Source organism: Heterocephalus glaber, unplaced genomic scaffold, assembly GCF_053883595.1.
Source record: "Heterocephalus glaber isolate CG9 unplaced genomic scaffold, H.glaber_assembly_v1.0 deba00001523, whole genome shotgun sequence".
Lineage (NCBI taxonomy): Eukaryota > Metazoa > Chordata > Mammalia > Rodentia > Bathyergidae > Heterocephalus > Heterocephalus glaber.
Window position 1 is genome coordinate 1224001 of NW_028258327.1, and position 17679 is coordinate 1241679.

General features: G+C 38.1%; 1 protein-coding gene and 1 pseudogene across 9 annotated transcripts in view; both read right to left on the bottom strand.

Moving 5' to 3' along the window:
• Tulp4 (TUB like protein 4) overlaps window positions 1–17679 on the bottom strand; it is a 224590-nt gene that overhangs the window by 95689 nt on the left and 111222 nt on the right. The gene's annotated exons all lie outside the window — the stretch shown is intronic.
• The window catches only part of LOC147824924 (RNA-binding motif protein, X chromosome-like), a 30839-nt pseudogene continuing 13160 nt past the window's right edge, over window positions 1–17679 (bottom strand). Inside the window, exon 1 of the transcript XR_015441488.1 lies at window positions 1–17679. This exon is cut by the window's right edge and continues 13160 nt beyond it. The product of XR_015441488.1 is annotated as an RNA-binding motif protein, X chromosome-like (transcript).

Here is a 17679-nt window from a genome sequence, read left to right on the forward strand (position 1 = left end):
ACCACAGGGTCAGGATTATTTCCTCAAAGTGTTCAGACTCTGCAACTAAACAGAATACAGTTAGTCACAGAAAAAGGCTCAGGGAGAATGTGGGGATTTGTGAAGAGGTAGATCCAGACACACCTGACATGGGTTCCTGGCAAATAACAGACACCTGAGCAAAGACAAAGCTGGAGGACTATGTCATTGCTACAAAAACAGAGGACCACCCTGAACCCCGTAAAGTACCTGCTTCTCAAAGGTATGCAGCAATCCCTCATCTACAAGTCCTGATGTAGAGAAACAATTTTCACAGAATTCGTTATATTTTTAAATGATGCTATCATTTATTTAGTACTGAAAAAAGAAAAGGTTCTTATCCTATTTTCTGCCAAAAGTGAACATTTCTGTATCTTTCCTGGAATACCTCTGAATAGTTCAGCGTCTAAACACAGCCAATGTGGAAAAGATGAGGAAGGGTTAAGATGTTTAAGACTTAACAAGAGATCTGAAGAAGTGATAAGGTTCAAATTTTGTGAGTAACAGAACTAATAAACAGAAAATTTTGAATCTAGACAAATCATTTTCATTTTTCTCATTTTCCCACTTGTCTAAAAAGGTATGAAGTCTGACATAGCTTGTGACACTAAGTAAATGCTAAGGAGTCTGAGATCAGCCCTCACAAAGCCCAGTAAAATCTGTAAGGGAATGCAGGTTTGGACTGGTCCCAGGAGGCCATGAGCCACAAAACCAATACAGTACTTCAAAGTTGACTATGATGAGTATTCCCTGAGGCTGTCCCTGGCTGGCCTATCCTGATGACAATGGATGGACTGATTTAGTCAGACATCTGGCACACATTTATTTCACTGGTGCTACGCGGCTAATATTGAGTTGGATGACATGAACCACCACTGGTAACCCCAGTAAGTTAAAAGTCAAGCTGGGAAGCCAGAATATCCATGAACACATTTGTCCCATTGACATGTGTTAGTGAAAGAGGACTACCATCAATGAGCAGGAACACTCCTACTATTCACTAAGATGTGAGCCCTGTTTACTCAGCCTAATAAAATCATTATAACTATTGTGAACATGCGACGCCAGCATAAACAGTTTCCAAATTCTAACTTAAGATTCTGAAATAGAAAGTGAGCCTTAGGACAGGTGGTCAAGGACTCCCATAATTATACCCAGATTCCAGCTTCTACCCATCTGTCCAAAGCACACTTCCTGCTTTTAGACCAACTTCTTAAAATTCTGTAACAGATACATCTGAGTTTAGATCTTTAAATGTGTGTCCAGGATACCAGGGAACTAGGAGAGACTCCTATGGTCTGATTTGGTTTGCCCTGAGCCAGCACTGGTTTACTACACTCAGTGATATCAGCACTTACAAGTTGTATAATAAAATCCTCGAAATTTCATACAGGAAAAGAGTACTGTATCTTTTTAAAAATTCTGCAAAATCAAAGGAAACTCTGTGGCTGATGGATTACCACACTAGTCAACTTGCAAGGTTGAGCACACAAAAAACTCCCCAGGTAGCCCCAACTATCTGCAGGTCCATGTGAAAAGCTCCTTCCTTGCACTGGCCCAATTCTGCAGGTGCAGCACTGCCATAATCCACTGCAGTTAACAGCCTGTAAATCCAGAAGTTACGATCCTTGCTAACTTGTATCTCTCAAATATAAAAGGTATTAAAAACATTTTCAAGTAGGTTGTTTTAAATTCCCAAAGACATTTTAATGTCAGCAAATACTACCTGTCTGCCCAAGATGAACCAGATATTGTAAGGTGCTAAGGATAGAAATTAGGGCAATTTTGACTCCAAGGAGTTCAGTTTACTAAACAGACATAATACAGTGCTCTGTGTGCAATTACAGTTATGAACATACACAGGGGTCCTACATAGGATAAGGGAATAATAAATTAAGTCTAGTTTAAAAACACTATTTATAATTACTGATTTATTTTTTTTAATTGAGTCAATAATAATGGAAATCTCTAAATGACATCAAATGTGTCATAAAATTTAGACTTTCCAAACACTCAGTAAGTCAATTTAGTAAACTTCTTTCAGATCCAACAGTGATTTGGCCCCCAAATGCTATCATCCACAAATGTGGACACATATACATTTTGCTTTCCACAGACAAACATTAATCACCGAAGCCCAAATCATTAATGCACTTCTGAATGGCCAGTATAAAATGAAATATAAAAATAAGAACATTATATGTGGGCCGGGGATTTAGCTCAGTGGTTTCACCGCCTGCTGCACAAGCACAAGGACCCAAGTTCAATCCCCAGTACCAAAAAAAAAAAAAAGAACATTATATTTACGACTGACCTGTTCTGAAATTACAATTTCCTTAGGTTAACACAGTGAACATGTGTCTACTGTGAATCTCTGTAAAATAGCATTGATGACATGGTGTCCTATTTCAGAGGACAAAAGTTAGTTCACATTATATCCACTGCCATGTACAGTTGCACATTTAACATCAACAAAAACCCTCTTCTTCATGAAAACAGCCTGCATAGTCACAGCATGACACAAACACAGAAAAGCAGAAGCAAAAAAATTTTTTTAAATTTATTTTTAATATTAAAGATTTCTTGGTCTTGTGACAACACAGTTGCTGTTGCTGGGTAAATGAAATGTTCAGACTCAATTTCATCCTTTTGCAATTCTTCATCAGTTGAGATGCAGCAATAACTGGAAATGTGGTCCCTACTCACACACTTCTTCAGTGTGAATTCTAACTAGTTTAACTGAGAAGGGAGTAACTCTCCCCTAAATTAGAGACAGACATCTCAGTAATTCTTGGTTTAAAAATGAAGTGAAATAGCTAATGTTGGTTCCTTGGAGTAGTGTTCATTCTCATTTCCTCCCTTGTCTACAGTTCATAGCTACCGCCTTATCTCCCAGCAGCTTATTTCCTGTTCTCTAAATCCTTCCAGCCTATTTGGCAATGCTAGTACATACTCAAGTGTTGAGGAATTACCAGCCAGGGGGCCAGCAGGATTCTTAGTTGCCTGAATTACGTGGCAGGGTGCTTTGGATCTACCCAGGCATCCTAAGGCATAGCTTTCCTGCCTTTTTAGAAAAAAGTGAGATTCTTGTTTAGTCTGGGTCTCAAAGAACTTCTGTGTTTGGAGTGTTAGCTGAAGCATGTGCTCCTCTACTAAAAAAAGATAGAAGATGAGCTGTTTTGATGTATGCCTTTGATTATTAAAAAAAAATAGCAGCTTGTCACCACTCTATCATTTTTAGAGTGTTATTGTTATCAACAAACATTCCTTGAGAGCTATTAAAGACAGGGAAATCTACAATAAAAACAGGCAGGACCACTAAAAGCCTATTTGGATTATAATGTAAGGCCCCAGGTAAGTCACTCACTTCCTGCATCTAGAGCCACTTTTAGGGAGAACAAACAAGTGTCAGTTGGGTTTTTTGGGTTTTTAGACAAGGTCTTCCTATGTCATTCAAGGCTGGCCTTGCACTCACTATGTAGCCTAGGTGGCCTCAAATTCACAGCAATCCTCCTGTCTCAGCCTCCCAAGTGCTGGGATTACAGGCATGTGTCACCACACCTGGCAAGTTGGCTCATATCAAGGATGTTCCTGGCTGTGTTCTCTTTCACGGTAGTCCACTTTCACACTATAGAATGTAATTTTTCCCTACTTTTACTTGGCCCAAACTCACTCTACAGAGCATGTTTCTTTTTCTACCTTTAATAAATATAAAACCTTGCTACTTTTTGCACTTGTCTTAACCAATTCTTTGTTTAGGACAGTAAGAACCTAGAAAACACCTCTATAAGGAGACTCCAGCACCCCAAACCCAGTAACATATCTTGTTGAGCCAGTAGGGAGCAGGTAAGATTATCTGGGCACAGTTTGTTTCTAAAACCTGTGGCCGAGATGGTCTGGTTTAGTTTGCCACACACCCCCCTTCCCCTAAAAAAGCTCCCATCCTCTTTTTATCCCTTCTCTCCCCAGGACAATCTATCATCCTTTGGAAGTTTCAAATCCTTTTTGGTTATTCAGGAAAAACAGGGAACTAAAGGGTGGTAAAAATTAATGGAACCTAGGGAGCTTAGGAAGTTTTCTTACGGCACCGGGAAGTTTTCTAGTGTGTCTCACCATGTGGGAGGAGGAGCAGAAGTTCATAGTTTCTGTTTTTCCCAGCTGGTAAGGGACCCACTGGTCTACCTCAAGTTTATTCCTCTTTTCTTTCTTCTCTTTCCCATTTTTGGTCATTCACTATGGGTGCAAGTCAGTAAACAGTTGCCAGAGAGCCTATTAACCCAGTTGAAAAAGAGATCTTTCAGGTTCCATATGTATGACCTACAGTTTAGTACTATGTCTTTTTGCCCTCACATTTCTATTCTCCATCATACTCTGCTGACCTTTCTCCCACTTATGTGAAAAATTCCTATTAATAACTTGGTCGCCTGCTTGAGTAGCCACCTATCCCAGTTTACCCCTTTATGTACTCTAAGTCTCATCTGTACTTTTCTCCTAGAGATCCTTTTATTTCTGAGTATCTTTATTGAGTTGCTTTCTCAGGGCCTTTTTTGGTCCCATTTCCAATATAGCTGGCAACGATTTTGGTTCCTCTCATTAATCGGTCACATGATTCCTCCATGTTTACTGGTCATTTGGGTTGGTCATGTGGTTGTACAATGTTTGTTTGCCTTTTTTTTTTCAACTGACCTCATGGACACCAGGAAGTCTCACCCTTGTAGATAAGAGCAAGACTCCAATTTTAGGGCACACGTGCGCCTTGCGTCTCCTCCCCTCTTCTCTTCTGAATCAGGTTAGATCACTTCCCTGTTTCTTTTTCTAAAAGAAATTCAGGTAATTTAGAAACATGTGCCTGATGGCCTGAGCAGAAAAAGGAACAGTCAGTAAACATCAACTGAAGCAGCTGTGAGGTGAGAAGTAAAGTAATATCCTAGCATTTTTTTGCACAGAGAACAGAAAGAAAAACTTAACTGTTTTCTCCTGGATCCTAAAGCCAACCTATGGATACCTTCTCCTGGAGTTACTCCTCTAATGCTAGTTTGCCCTCTCCATTCTACTTGGTTTTGCTTTTTTGGTGTTAACTGTGGACTCAAACTGGATTCAAGTTTATATCTCTAGTTAAAAGAATGTGCAACTTGTGTTTGCTGATTGAATTTGCATTGCGCCTGACTTCAGGTGATCTTCCAGACCTATGCAAAGAGACAGAACACCAGTGATCTGACCTTCCAAGACTCTGAGGAGGTGTGGTTCACTAATTCAAGTAGCTTTGTCCAAGAATGACATTGAAAGGCAGGTTTTGCAGCTGTCAGTTCGCAAAAGGTTACTGAGGCCAAACTCCTTCCCCCAGGGACCTCTGCTAAAAAAACAAAACAAAACAAAACAAAACGACAAAGCTCATAGCCCTTACTCAGACACTGATGTTAAGTGACATACTCCTTTCTGGTGCTACATATCCATGCAGCACTGAAAAGAAAGGGGGGCTTGCTAACTAATAAGCAATCATCTATAAAAACACAACCAAGAAATTCTACAACTCTTAGAGGCAATCTATTTCCCCAACGAAGTCCATGTCAGTCACTGTAATGGACCCCAAAAAGACATGTCTACCATCTCCTTCAGAAATCAAAAGGTTGGCAGAGAGCCAGGAGGGGCAGCCTTACAGCCCCTCAAGACCCTCAGCTTATTCCAAGTACCTGAGGAACTATTAAAGTGATTCTTCTTCAAGAGATGCAGTGGAAAGCTACAAAAACCATACATAGGAAATGGTCACTTCAATTTTCACAGGAGTAGGACTAGCAGCAACCACCTGACAGGTCTGCAAACCTTGCCCACTCTGTTCTTACAATAAGCCTGGTAAGCTCTGCAGACTCCAAAGCAAACTCTGGCAAAACTTTGCCAAGAAACTTCTACAACTTGGCTCTAGTTATTGCCAGTAGCCCACATAAAGATTTGAAGCACCCTGAAAACTAGGCTAAATAAGAGTCTACTTGAGACGGTATAAAGGCCTTTCTTACCGTCTGATATGGTAGTAGACCCAGAGATCATGAGACTTGTTCAATGTCTTATTAAATCTAGGCCAAGTACCATGGCCTATCCAATTGTATGAGAACAAAGTCCTGCCAAGTCCTGGCCCAGGAGGACCACCTAGTGTCTGCCTTGGAGACCAAGTGCTCATTAAGACTTGTAAAAAAAGGGACTCCTACATACCAATTAAAACCAAAATGGCAGGGCACCTTTTCAGTGATCCGTGCACCTACTGCAGTAAAAACGGCAGAGACAGATAGCTGGATTCACCTCTCTAGAATAAAGTCAGCCTCAGTTGAACTGTCTGAAGAAAAAGACCATCCAAAAGAAAAAAGCTACTCTGTGAAGAAAACCTGAGGTTCTTCTTCAAAAGGTTATTTCTTCAACCTAGCTGGCGAGCCATAACATCCTAAGGTAGTTGGAGAGAACATACTCCCCAGTAGGTAGGGCCTCAGCCCCTTTCACCAGAAAGTAATTATATGAAGATGGAGACCTCCACAACTCAGGACCCCAGAAAGAATTATGGGAATTTATGTATCTCAGGGGAAATGAGGCAGGAGATTGGGGCATGGCAAACTGAGTGGGAAATGGGCAGGAGTTATTAATTACAAGTTCCGGAACATATGATCAGAACAGTTCCCAAGGCCTTGCACATGAACCAATCAGAGGATACTATCTTCAATTCTTCTCTTGAGAGCTTGAACAAATTTTTGATAGGACAGCTTAGACCTGATGCCAGCCTGAGGAGAAGATGCAAAAAGAGTCACCACTGAGCTCTGTGCTACTGCATTTTCTCTTTCACAGTAATGTGCTTTCACCCTGTAGACTACTTTCTTTTCCCTACTTTTATCTCAGATTTCATTCTACATGTTTCTTTTCCTACCTTTAATAAATGTAAAACCTTGCTTTAAAAAATGTTCCTTTTTGAGGTAGCTCTCCAAATGATGTTGACAACTATATTTATACAGGAAACTACCTCAGTGAACATGCAGTATCATCAATGTTCAAAAAAAGTTCCCTCAATCTAAAAGAATTAATTTGAATGTACTCTAAGTACAAATAGCTCAAATAAGAAATCCTCGTGATTATCATCACTCTTTTCTTACTCTGTAACTTATTAAGTGAAACAGCAACTTCAATTCACAAGAAAAAAAAAATGACTGGCAGCTTAATTTTAGACATACGTGGCCATTTTAACAAAGAACCCAAAGAACCCTGACAAAGAGGCTAAAAGACATTCATTGAGAAAGAACAATGATGTTATAGTTGGTTGCTCCAAAGCATATGTCTTTACAAAGCCACGTGTGTGGAGGAGGGTGGGCCGGAGGCAGGCTGTTCCATCTGAGTCCTGACTTTGCCACTTACTTGATAATTTCATGGCCATGGACAACCTGGGAACCCTCTTGCTGCCCTGTTTTTTGTCTGTCACAGTGTGTGTGGAGAGATGTCATTGTACCACATCCTCAATGAGCGTGAGGAGTATGAGAAGGACCCTTAGAATGGTGTCAGGCACATAGGAAACACCTATTAACTGAGAGTTCTGTACCACTGGTCTGTGAACTCAATGTTCCAGAAGACAAAGACTGGTTCACTGCAGTATTTACATGCAGAGTATCCTGTGCTTTAATATTAGATGGTTTGAAAGTTAACCCCTCTTTCCAGATCCTCCTGTCACCTGAATCTGCTATCCAACTCTGGATTTAGAAAGACCATCATCACATGCTCCACGCCACCATGGCTTACCTACTTTCTGCCTCTTGAGCTGGTGGAGAAGCCTTACTGGACCAACAAACACTCCTTCTGTCAGTGACCATGGTACCTTCTATTCAGTTTGGTGCAGGCCCAACCCTGCAATCACTCGTCCCAACATCCTTTGCTTTTGCTCTCAGTGCCTAGCAGTATGCCAGGCACAAAGCAGAAAGTCTTTTTAAACTGAACTACTCTTGAAGGATGATGAACCATGTACCATAAAATTTTCTATTATGCCTCCTAACAGTGGGACATTAAAATTGGTTCAAATGAGATTTTCTTTATTGAAACAAAGTTTATATACCACTCAATCCATCCTTGACAGTGTACAATTCAATGTAATTTTTAACATATTCAGAGTAGGGCAACCATCACAGCATATTTTAGAACATCTTTGTCGACCCTCAGAAAGCCCCATACTCTTTAGCAATCACTACCTAACTCCATAATACTGCTCACTTGTCCCCAGGCAACCACTAATTTCCTTTCTGTCTCTGTGGATTTGCCTATTCTGGACACTTTACAAAAATGGAATCACACAATATGTGGTCTTTTCTAACTGTTTTCTTTCACTTAGCATATGTTTTTAAGGTTCATTTTTGCTGTCACATATATTAGCACTATTTCCTTTATATGGCCAAATACAATTCCATTGTATGGATATACCACATTTTGTTTATCCATTAATCAGCTGATGAAGATTTGGGTTGTTCCCATATTCTGGCAATTATGAATAATGCTGTCATGAATATTTGTGTGCAAGTTTTTTATATGCACATATATTTTCACTTCTCTGTTAAGTCAAATGTTAATTCTATGTTTAACTTTTTGAAGAACTGCCAGGCTGTTTTCCAAAGTGGTTGTACTAATTTACATTTCTACTTACAATAAATGAGTGCTCCAGTTTCTCCATATTATCTCCAATACTACCTGTTATCTTTTTTCCTTTTGTTTTATTTGTAGCCATCTTAGTGGCTGCATTTCTCAGACAGTTAGTGATGTTGAACAACTTTTTAGTTATCTGTTGGTAATTTATAGATCCTTTGTGGAGAAATGTCTTTTTCACATTGTTTGCCCATTTTTAACTGGCTGTCTACTATTGAACTGTAGGAGTTTCTCTTCTTAAGCCCTCTGAAATAATGACTTCAAGAAAAAGTTTATATTTTATTTCCAGGTAATGAAGTTTATCTCTCTCATTTAAATGGTCATAAATCCAGTCTTCATCCATTCATTCAATTCAATTGTTGATAAGAACTCCACAAATGAAGTCATCCAGAGGCAATAATAAGAATTCGAAAAGACAGTAAGAGCCCTGAATCCAGGGATCAAAGTGCCTCTAAAGGGTTTTGAACTTGAATGTGTTGGGAGTGAGCTTGTAGATTCAGGTTCTTCAGGACACTTCCTGGAAACACAGCTACACAGTTCTTCCTGATATTTCCAAACCTTCTGGTTGGAAAATAATGCATCCTCTTAATGGATAGTATTTATATTTTCAGGCAGGTCTGAGTTAGGAAGAAAAGAACTTCAAGTCTCCTGATATGAATAGAAAGCCACTATTCCTAGCCTCTCATCTGCCAAGTGGCAGTAAGACTCATCCATTAAAGCAATATATAAAACATGTTGAGTAGACACATTAAAACTAAAGTCTGTAGGAAATCCAACAGTTAATACTTTTCATCTCTTGACATATCCACCCATTGATGTGTCTTAAAATCCAGTGAAATAATATCTCTCATAATTCTAACTTCTCTTTCCACTGAGTATCAGCTGCTGTCTCCTGAGTAAAAATTTACAGAAAACAATGCTGAATCACAAGCACTACTCATTACAGGTATAAAGAACCTTACTATCATGAATTAGCATTGTTTCATCATCACTTCTCATTCACTCTTAAATAAACACTTCTGTATACATTAGTTACCTGTAGTTAATTTGGAACTAAAGTGAACATTGTTGACCAAGAACTGCCTCAGAGATGAAGACAGGCTAATGAGGTAAGCGGACTTGCGTAAGGTCACAAAGAAGGCTTGAGGCTAAATCAAGATCCAGACCAGAAGCTCTTTCATCTTTTTCTTATTCCTGAGTAATGGTCAACTGAACTGACCTGAAGCCATCAGTTACTCAACTAATTAATACTCAGGAGGTATCAAACAGGTGCTGCTCAGGAAGTAGGCACACAGATGGAAGAGACAGCCAGCCACCAGAAACCCTGCGAACATGCAGAGGAGTCAATGCATTTACTTCTCTTTTAATCACCACTGGTTTTGCTATTATACTCTGCAATGCAAAAATGTCCTGGAAAATAACTACTAATAACAAGTTCTAATTCTAAGAAAAGAAAATAAAAATCATGCCAAAAAAACCATGTTACTGGTAGTGGATCATAAATGATTTTTATTCAAACTTTTTTAAATTGTTGGATTTTCCCACAATGAGCATATTTTACTTCCACCTTCTCATACTTCTGAGAAAAATGATCTTGTGTGAAACAAACTTTATCTTTTAGCAACAATAATTATTTTTCAAGTCATATTTATGTAATAATGTATTTTACCTTCACAAACACCTTAGGAGGAAGTATCACCATCCCTATCACCTCCTCCTGGTACAAATAAGAAGAGGGGCTTTATAAAAGAGAGAAGGTTTATGTCTCTCCACAGTCATCTTTGACTTAATAAATTTTTGGCAATATTCATGACATGTATAAAAGTTTAAGGAAAAACTGATCATGAAGTATTCTCACTCTGCTTGAAGGAAAAAACTATCAGTCCCATGAAAAGTTGTACTTCCCCCACATTTCAACTCCCCTTCCTCAGAGGTGATAAAAACACTTCTTTGGGCAGTTCATGTTTTTAATTCACATATATATATATATATATATATGGTGTTTGTATATGTGAAATGGAGAATAGAATTCATTAGTGGTTTAGTTTACACAGTATCGTTCATGGGGCTGTCAGGTTAACTCTTACCAAAAACTGTGAATAGAAGATTCAAACATAAGATTTCTACCAGCATATTAATTAGTTCTGACTTTGTTACAGCTTCCCTCAATATTTAATTATACTTCTCTTACCTGTAAATAACCTTTCAAATCCTTTCCACATGCCCCTCACTCAAGATATAAAAATAATATCAAATAGGACACACACGTGTAAATACCAAATAGTTTCTCTGGTGTGAGAAACTAAAAGTGTAAATAAGGATCAAAATGTATAACTGATAATGTGAAATAGAAAAGGTCTAAAGGGGTAAAGGAAGTGGAAGGGGTAGGGGAAAGAAAAGAAGGGAAAGGAAAAAATATGACAAAAGGAAAAAAAATGGAAACAAAGTCTTTATAAATAGGGAGAAGTGGAGGGGTTGAAGGGAGGGCAGGGGAATGGGGAAAAAATATGAACCAAGATACATCATGTAAAGGAACAAGTTCCCAATGAGGAATGTAACTGTATTGTATACCTAAAATGTACCAATAAACTTAATGAAAAAAAAGGACAGATAAAAATAATATCAACAAAGTCTTTATTCCATTTGCTATTATCCTTTTTTCTTCTTTCTGAACTATTCTTTTACTTTTCTTCATTTTTCCTCCCCTCATCTTCTATAATCTAGCCTAGCTGTCATCAGCACTGTACCACAATCTTTCTGGGTTATTGAAAAATGGGTAAAATTGTTAAAACAAGTTTTGAATCATATGACTGAACCATAGTTGGTTTTGTACATGCTGATATAACCAGTAGTGGTTTTCTCCTTACAATACAACAACTGGGACAGATTGACCCTATTATGTTGAGCAGGTTGAAGAGGTGTGTATACACACCAAAACATACCCAAAGCTAAGGGCACATAACAGGGAAACATATACTAAACAAGGAGGTATCTGTAGTGGCAACAGAGTTTTTTACCCCGATCCTCCACACTCAGCACAAAAAAATGTAACATGAAAATACAAGGCAACAAGATACCTCCAAAATCTCTCAAGTGCCCAAAAGCTGATCTCACAGCCACTGAGGTGGAGGAAGTCATAGGCAAAGAGTTCAGAAGCCAAATGGTTAAAATATTTGAAGAGACTGCAAAAGAAATGAATCTGTAAGACATTAAGCAAACCCAAATAAAGAGATAAAAGATTTTATTAATAAAATGTTCAACAAGCTTAAAGAAGCAAAACGATTAAGATGTGTTATGTATATGTACCAACCATGATGAACGTAATCATTAAGTACTACAAACACGTACTAATAAGTTTTAAAAACTAAAAAAAAAAATCTTACAGACACAAAAACCTAACTGAATTAAACAAGATAATACAAGCTATGAAGAACTGACTAAAGAATTAAAGATTATAAAAAGATATCAAGCAGAAATCCAGGATATAAAGTACTGAAGTCAAAGTATGGGCTGCAGAAATGATCAATATGAGGAGAGATTGTCAGAACTAAAAGACAAAGTTTGAAGTAGTAGATCATGTACTCATGATACCCTAAAAGCTAAGAAACACCATGGAAACTAGATCTAATAGGTGCTTGATAACTCAGGCCAACCTAAGAATTATAGGAGTTAAGCAATCATTAGAATATGACACAAAAGGTATAAAAAAAGCTATTCATCAAAATCACAGAAAAAATGTTTCCAAATTCAGAGGAAGAATTAAACATTCAGGTAAATGGGGCATTCAGGACCCCAAATAGCCATGACCAGAAGAATTCCAAAACACATCATAGTCAAAACCCCAGAAATTCAGCACAAAGAATACTAAAAGCTGTTAGAGAAAAATATCAAGTAAATTATAAAGGCAAGCTTATCAAAATTAACAACAGATTTCTCAACAAAAACCACTGAAGGCCAGGAGAGCTTGGAGTGAAGCTTTTCAAGCCATGAACAAACAACAAATGCTGGTGCAGTTGTGGGAGGAAAAGGAAATGTCTACATAATTGGGAATATAAATTAGAACAACCACGATGGAAATCAGTATAGAAATTCCTTGAAAAACTAAAAATAAAAATTCATTAGATTCAGCTATATCTCTTTTGGGGATCTTCCCAAAAGAGTTAAAGTAGGGGCCAAGGATTTAGCTCAGTGGCACCATGTCTGCCTCGAAAGTGCAAGGTCCTGAGTTTGATTCCCAGTACCAAAAAACAAAACAAAACAAAACAGCTAAAGTCATCATATTGCAGTGATACTTGCATACTCATGTTTAGAATAGCAAAATTCCCAATAGCTAAATTATGGGAGCAGCCTACATGCCAATCAACAAATGAATGGGTTAAAAAAAAAATGTGGTATAGACATAATTGAGTACAGTGGTACCTCACTTTACAAACTTAATTTGTTGTACGATTTGGGGAAGATGGCTGTATTTGTGTGGGGAAGATAGCCATGGTTGTGTCTGTCGCCCGATCCAGAGTTTGTGAAAAGAAGCAAACTTTTGACAAAAGCTTTTCTTTGTGAACCAAATTGTTTGGAAAAGAGGCATTTGTGAACCTAGGTAGTACCATACTACTCAGTCATAAAGAAGGACAAATTAGAGTCATTCGTAAGAAAATGAATGGATTCTGAAACCACAATGTTTAGTGAAATAAATTAGACAAACAAGGGTAAATATTGCACAGTTTCCCTAATATAAGAAACTCAAAATATAAATACAATAATTTAAAGAGCAAAATGAAAGAGAGATGGTAAGACACAGGGAGGTGGACTCTGGAAATGGGAAAGGGATATGAGAAAAGAGGGAGGGGGAGGCAAGGGAAGGAGTAAAAATGGTCAAGATGCAAAACGTGTATGTACCAACGTCTCAAGATGAATGTAATTATTATGCACTGCAAACATAAACTAATAAAAAAGAATTTCTCCTGTTCTTTTCCCTTCTCCAAGAAAACAAAGAGATGAGGAATCTATAGATTTAAAGGACATACCAACTTAATGCAATGTATGGACCTTGTTTAGAACTGATTCTTACAACTAAAAAATAACAATTACCCATTTTTTTCTAAAAGGCAAGAGATTTTCGCTTCTTGGGCTTTTAGCTAAGATCACATGTAAAAAGTAAAGAGATTTCAACAGACTTTTCAACAAAGAAAATATTCAGATGCCAAATAAGCACATGAAAAATAGTCACAATCAGACAACTCTACATATTAAGAATGGCTAAAATTAACTTTTCAGAATGCTTAGCACTCTCATGTTGATCATTGTACTCCTCTGATACAAGCAAAGGAAATATAGTCCTGTTCCTTTGGCATAAATTTCCTAAGTCAGGTCCAGCAGTGTCTTTCAAAAGAAAGACTAAACAATTTGAATTTTTTCCTGTTAATCTTGGAAAGCCACTTATGATTGTTACTTTTAAAAATATGTATACTATACACAGGTAGCAGGCAAATATGAAACATATTACATAGAGTGTTCAGATCATTCTTTTGAAGCTTATGGTTATATTCTGGTTAGTATTCATTCAGTCATAAAATTTACTGAAGCCAGGCAGTGAATCTGAAAGAGGAATGGGAGAGAACATATGAGAATCTTAAGATTTTGGTGTGGAGTGAGAAACGTGGGGGTGATTTTTTTAAAGGATGTGAAATGTAACTGCTTTACTTTTTAAAACTTCTTTATGAAGTATAGTACACATGCTTAATTGATTTCTAGTTACTTCCTTTGAAATTTCAAATAATTATTAAAGGAGGATATGAGTTTTATCAAGTCATTAAATCATGAATCTTAAATACTATCTGCTAATAGAACTTAATAAATCTTTATACACACAAGAAACTCGAAAACCTGTGTCACATGCACAAATTTCAATTTAAAAACTACTCCTATTTCCTTTAACTCATATTTCTTTTCATTAACTTCCAAAAATAAATAAATAAACCTGTGAAACAATCCCATTGCATACCTTAGAATTAATTGCTGAATAGGTAATATATTTCCAGTTGTTGAAATAGTTGAAAAGTGCATTTAAAAATGTATTCAGCGCTTTACTTTAAAAAGTAAAAGCATCAGGCCGGGGATTCAGCTCAGTGGTTCCAGCGCCTGGCTCACAAGCACAAGGTCCCGAGTTCAATCCCCGGTACCAAAAAAAAAAAGTAAAAGCATCATGTTTATTATTTTCACAATAGCAAAACCACTACTATTTTGTACTTCTGTTTTCTCACATAGTCCAGCTACCCTAGGTGCACTGCCGTAGCTGGGGATGCAATGCCTCTCTCTCCCTGCCTGTTTTCCTCCCAACTTAGTCTTTCCTGAAAAGCACTCTGGACTGGGAATGTCATCCTAAGACCCACGTGAGGCCTACCCTTAGAGTTCCAGCATTCCTGAACCAGGAAGGGTGATTCGCGTTTGTAAAGGGAGTCTCAGAAAACAACTGGGTTCAAACAAGGCAAGTAACTTGAAGCACCAGTACAAAATGCTTGAAGTAGAAAATAAGATATTCTAAATAAAAAGTACTAACCCCCATAAGTATTTAGCAAAAGTCCTTAATTTATTTTAGTTCAGGCTGGTCTTGCACTCACAGTGATCCTACTGCCTTAGCCTCCTGAATGCTGGAATTACAGGTGTGCCACCATGCCCAGCTATAAGTTCTTATTTTCTACTACTCATTATTGTCTATTTGGAATGGTATTTTTCCCTTTGCATCTAGATTTTATTCTAATTTGAAACAGGGATCCCAACTCAAATAAAAATCTTCTCAGTGATCCACACAGATGCACAGTCTTGACTTAAATTAACAAATGTACTGGTTTCACAATTTATATATTTTATTTTTTAATTTCTTGAAATATGTTCTCAGTAGCTACAACAAATAAAACTGTAAATCGTCAATCCACCACATTCACGGGCTTTCAAGACCTGCCAGAATGTATCATCTGCTTTTATCATTATACCTTGTTATCTAAGACCCTGCTAAACAGTATTATGATTCAAAATGTTCCATTCTAAAACAAGGATGTTAACTTCTGCCATTGTTTTGATTTTGAGTGTCCCTGAAGGCCAATGTGTTAAAGGGTGATGTTATGGAGAGGTGGTAGAACTTTTGGGAAAGGGGGCCTAATGGGAGGTCTTTAGATCATTGGGGACATACCCTTAAAAGGGGACTATAGGTCACCAGTAACATCCTCCTCCTTTCCTCCTCCTCCTCCTTCCTCCTTTTTCTTCTTCCTGTTTTTTTCTTTTCTTTTCTTTTCTTTTTTCTTTTGGGTCAGTAGGCAGACAGTTTTATTCCACCACACTCCCTTACCATGATCTTCTGCCTTATGATGGGGTCAACCAGTCATGACCTGGAACCTCCAAAATTGTGAGTCAAAATAAACCTTTTCTCTTTGTAAGGTGATTATCTCAGATACTTTGCTACAGTGATGGAAAGCTGGCTAACACACCTATATTTCTATGGAAATGAAATTTGCAAAATGACCCCATGCCCGGGTTCTTAGAACAGATATTATCAACTTTATCTTACAGAAAAGACAACTGAGGATGAGAGAAGTTACCTGGCCCAAAGTACCCAATCAGGAAGGGGCAGAGCAGGGGCCAGAAACTAGGTATTTCCACTCTTCACCCAGTGTGTTTTCTTGTTTAAAAAATAAGGTAGAGCCACAATCATGTGACAATTCTATTGTCTAGGAACACCAATTCATTCTGGAAAAACTATTTCATTTGTGAAAAATGCTCAAAAATTTCAAACTAAGAAAGCAGAAATTTCTAGACTTGAAACTTGATTATTCAAAATGAACTATGTAAAAAGTTCTGAGAAAACTAGAAAAAAATGGGGCAGGATTAGGAGGCATAAACACAAATATTAAGCCAATTGCTTTCTGTGAGAGAAAATTTTTTTTCTTCAAACTTAAACATGTTTTACTTTTCTTTCCTCAAAAGAACATAAAAATAATGAAGGGGAACTTCATAGGAAATTTTTTTAAAGTAACACAATTTTCCTTTTAGTAGTCCTTGGGTAGTTATGACAGAATAGTTTCCACTTTTTGTTTGTTTCTTTGAATGGGGATTTTGGTCCAAAGTTTTGTTTGTTCCTAGTATCTGCTTCTGCCTGCCCCTCTATCAGATCGGCTTCTCCAAAGCCACCACCTCTTGGTGCTCCACGGGTTGAACTGCTGTAGGAATCACGTGGAGGAATGTACCCCCTTTCCATAGAAGGGGGAAGCCCTTGTTCTTGTCTGCCAGCCTGATTGCGACCACTTGAGTATAGAGATCACTTCGGCTGCTTGAGTAACTGTCTTCCACCATATCCATCCTGTGAGCTGTTGTAATCATCATAGTGACTGTTCCACCATAAGATGGAGGGGGCCCTCGTGTAGCTGGAGCACTATGTGAGTTACTATAACTCTCATATGAATTTCTGTAGGAATCTCCACTTGGGTGGTCTGAATAGTCACGATCCCAACCATAGACATCTCTATCACTATAAGCCTCTTGAGTCACCATATAAACTGGAATGACCATACTCACAGTAAGTATAATCTCTTAGTGGTGGGGCATAATCTCTTGTATCACAAGAACCTGGGTAATCTCTGCCTGAATAGCTGTCTTTAGTGGAATATCCATCATCTCTTGGAGACAAATAACCATCTCTGTGAGAGGGAAAGGGTTCCCTTCGAGGTGGGCCTCCATAACTATCTCTTCCACGTGATACAGGGGCTCTTCCATTCCACTGCTGCTGCAAACTGGTCCTAAAGGGGCAGATCTTTTAGGAGGAGGACCCTCACTTCTTGGTGGTGGTCCTCTTTTCACTGGAAGGGGTCCTCTGGAAGAACTCATGTTAAAATTCATGGAGTCACCACCATCATCCATGTGCCCTCCATGTGAGGGAGGTCCCCTAGTTCCTCCACTTCCTCCTCTTCCTCCTCTAAGACCTCTGGGAGGGCCTCTGCTTCTTGGCCCACTTTCAAA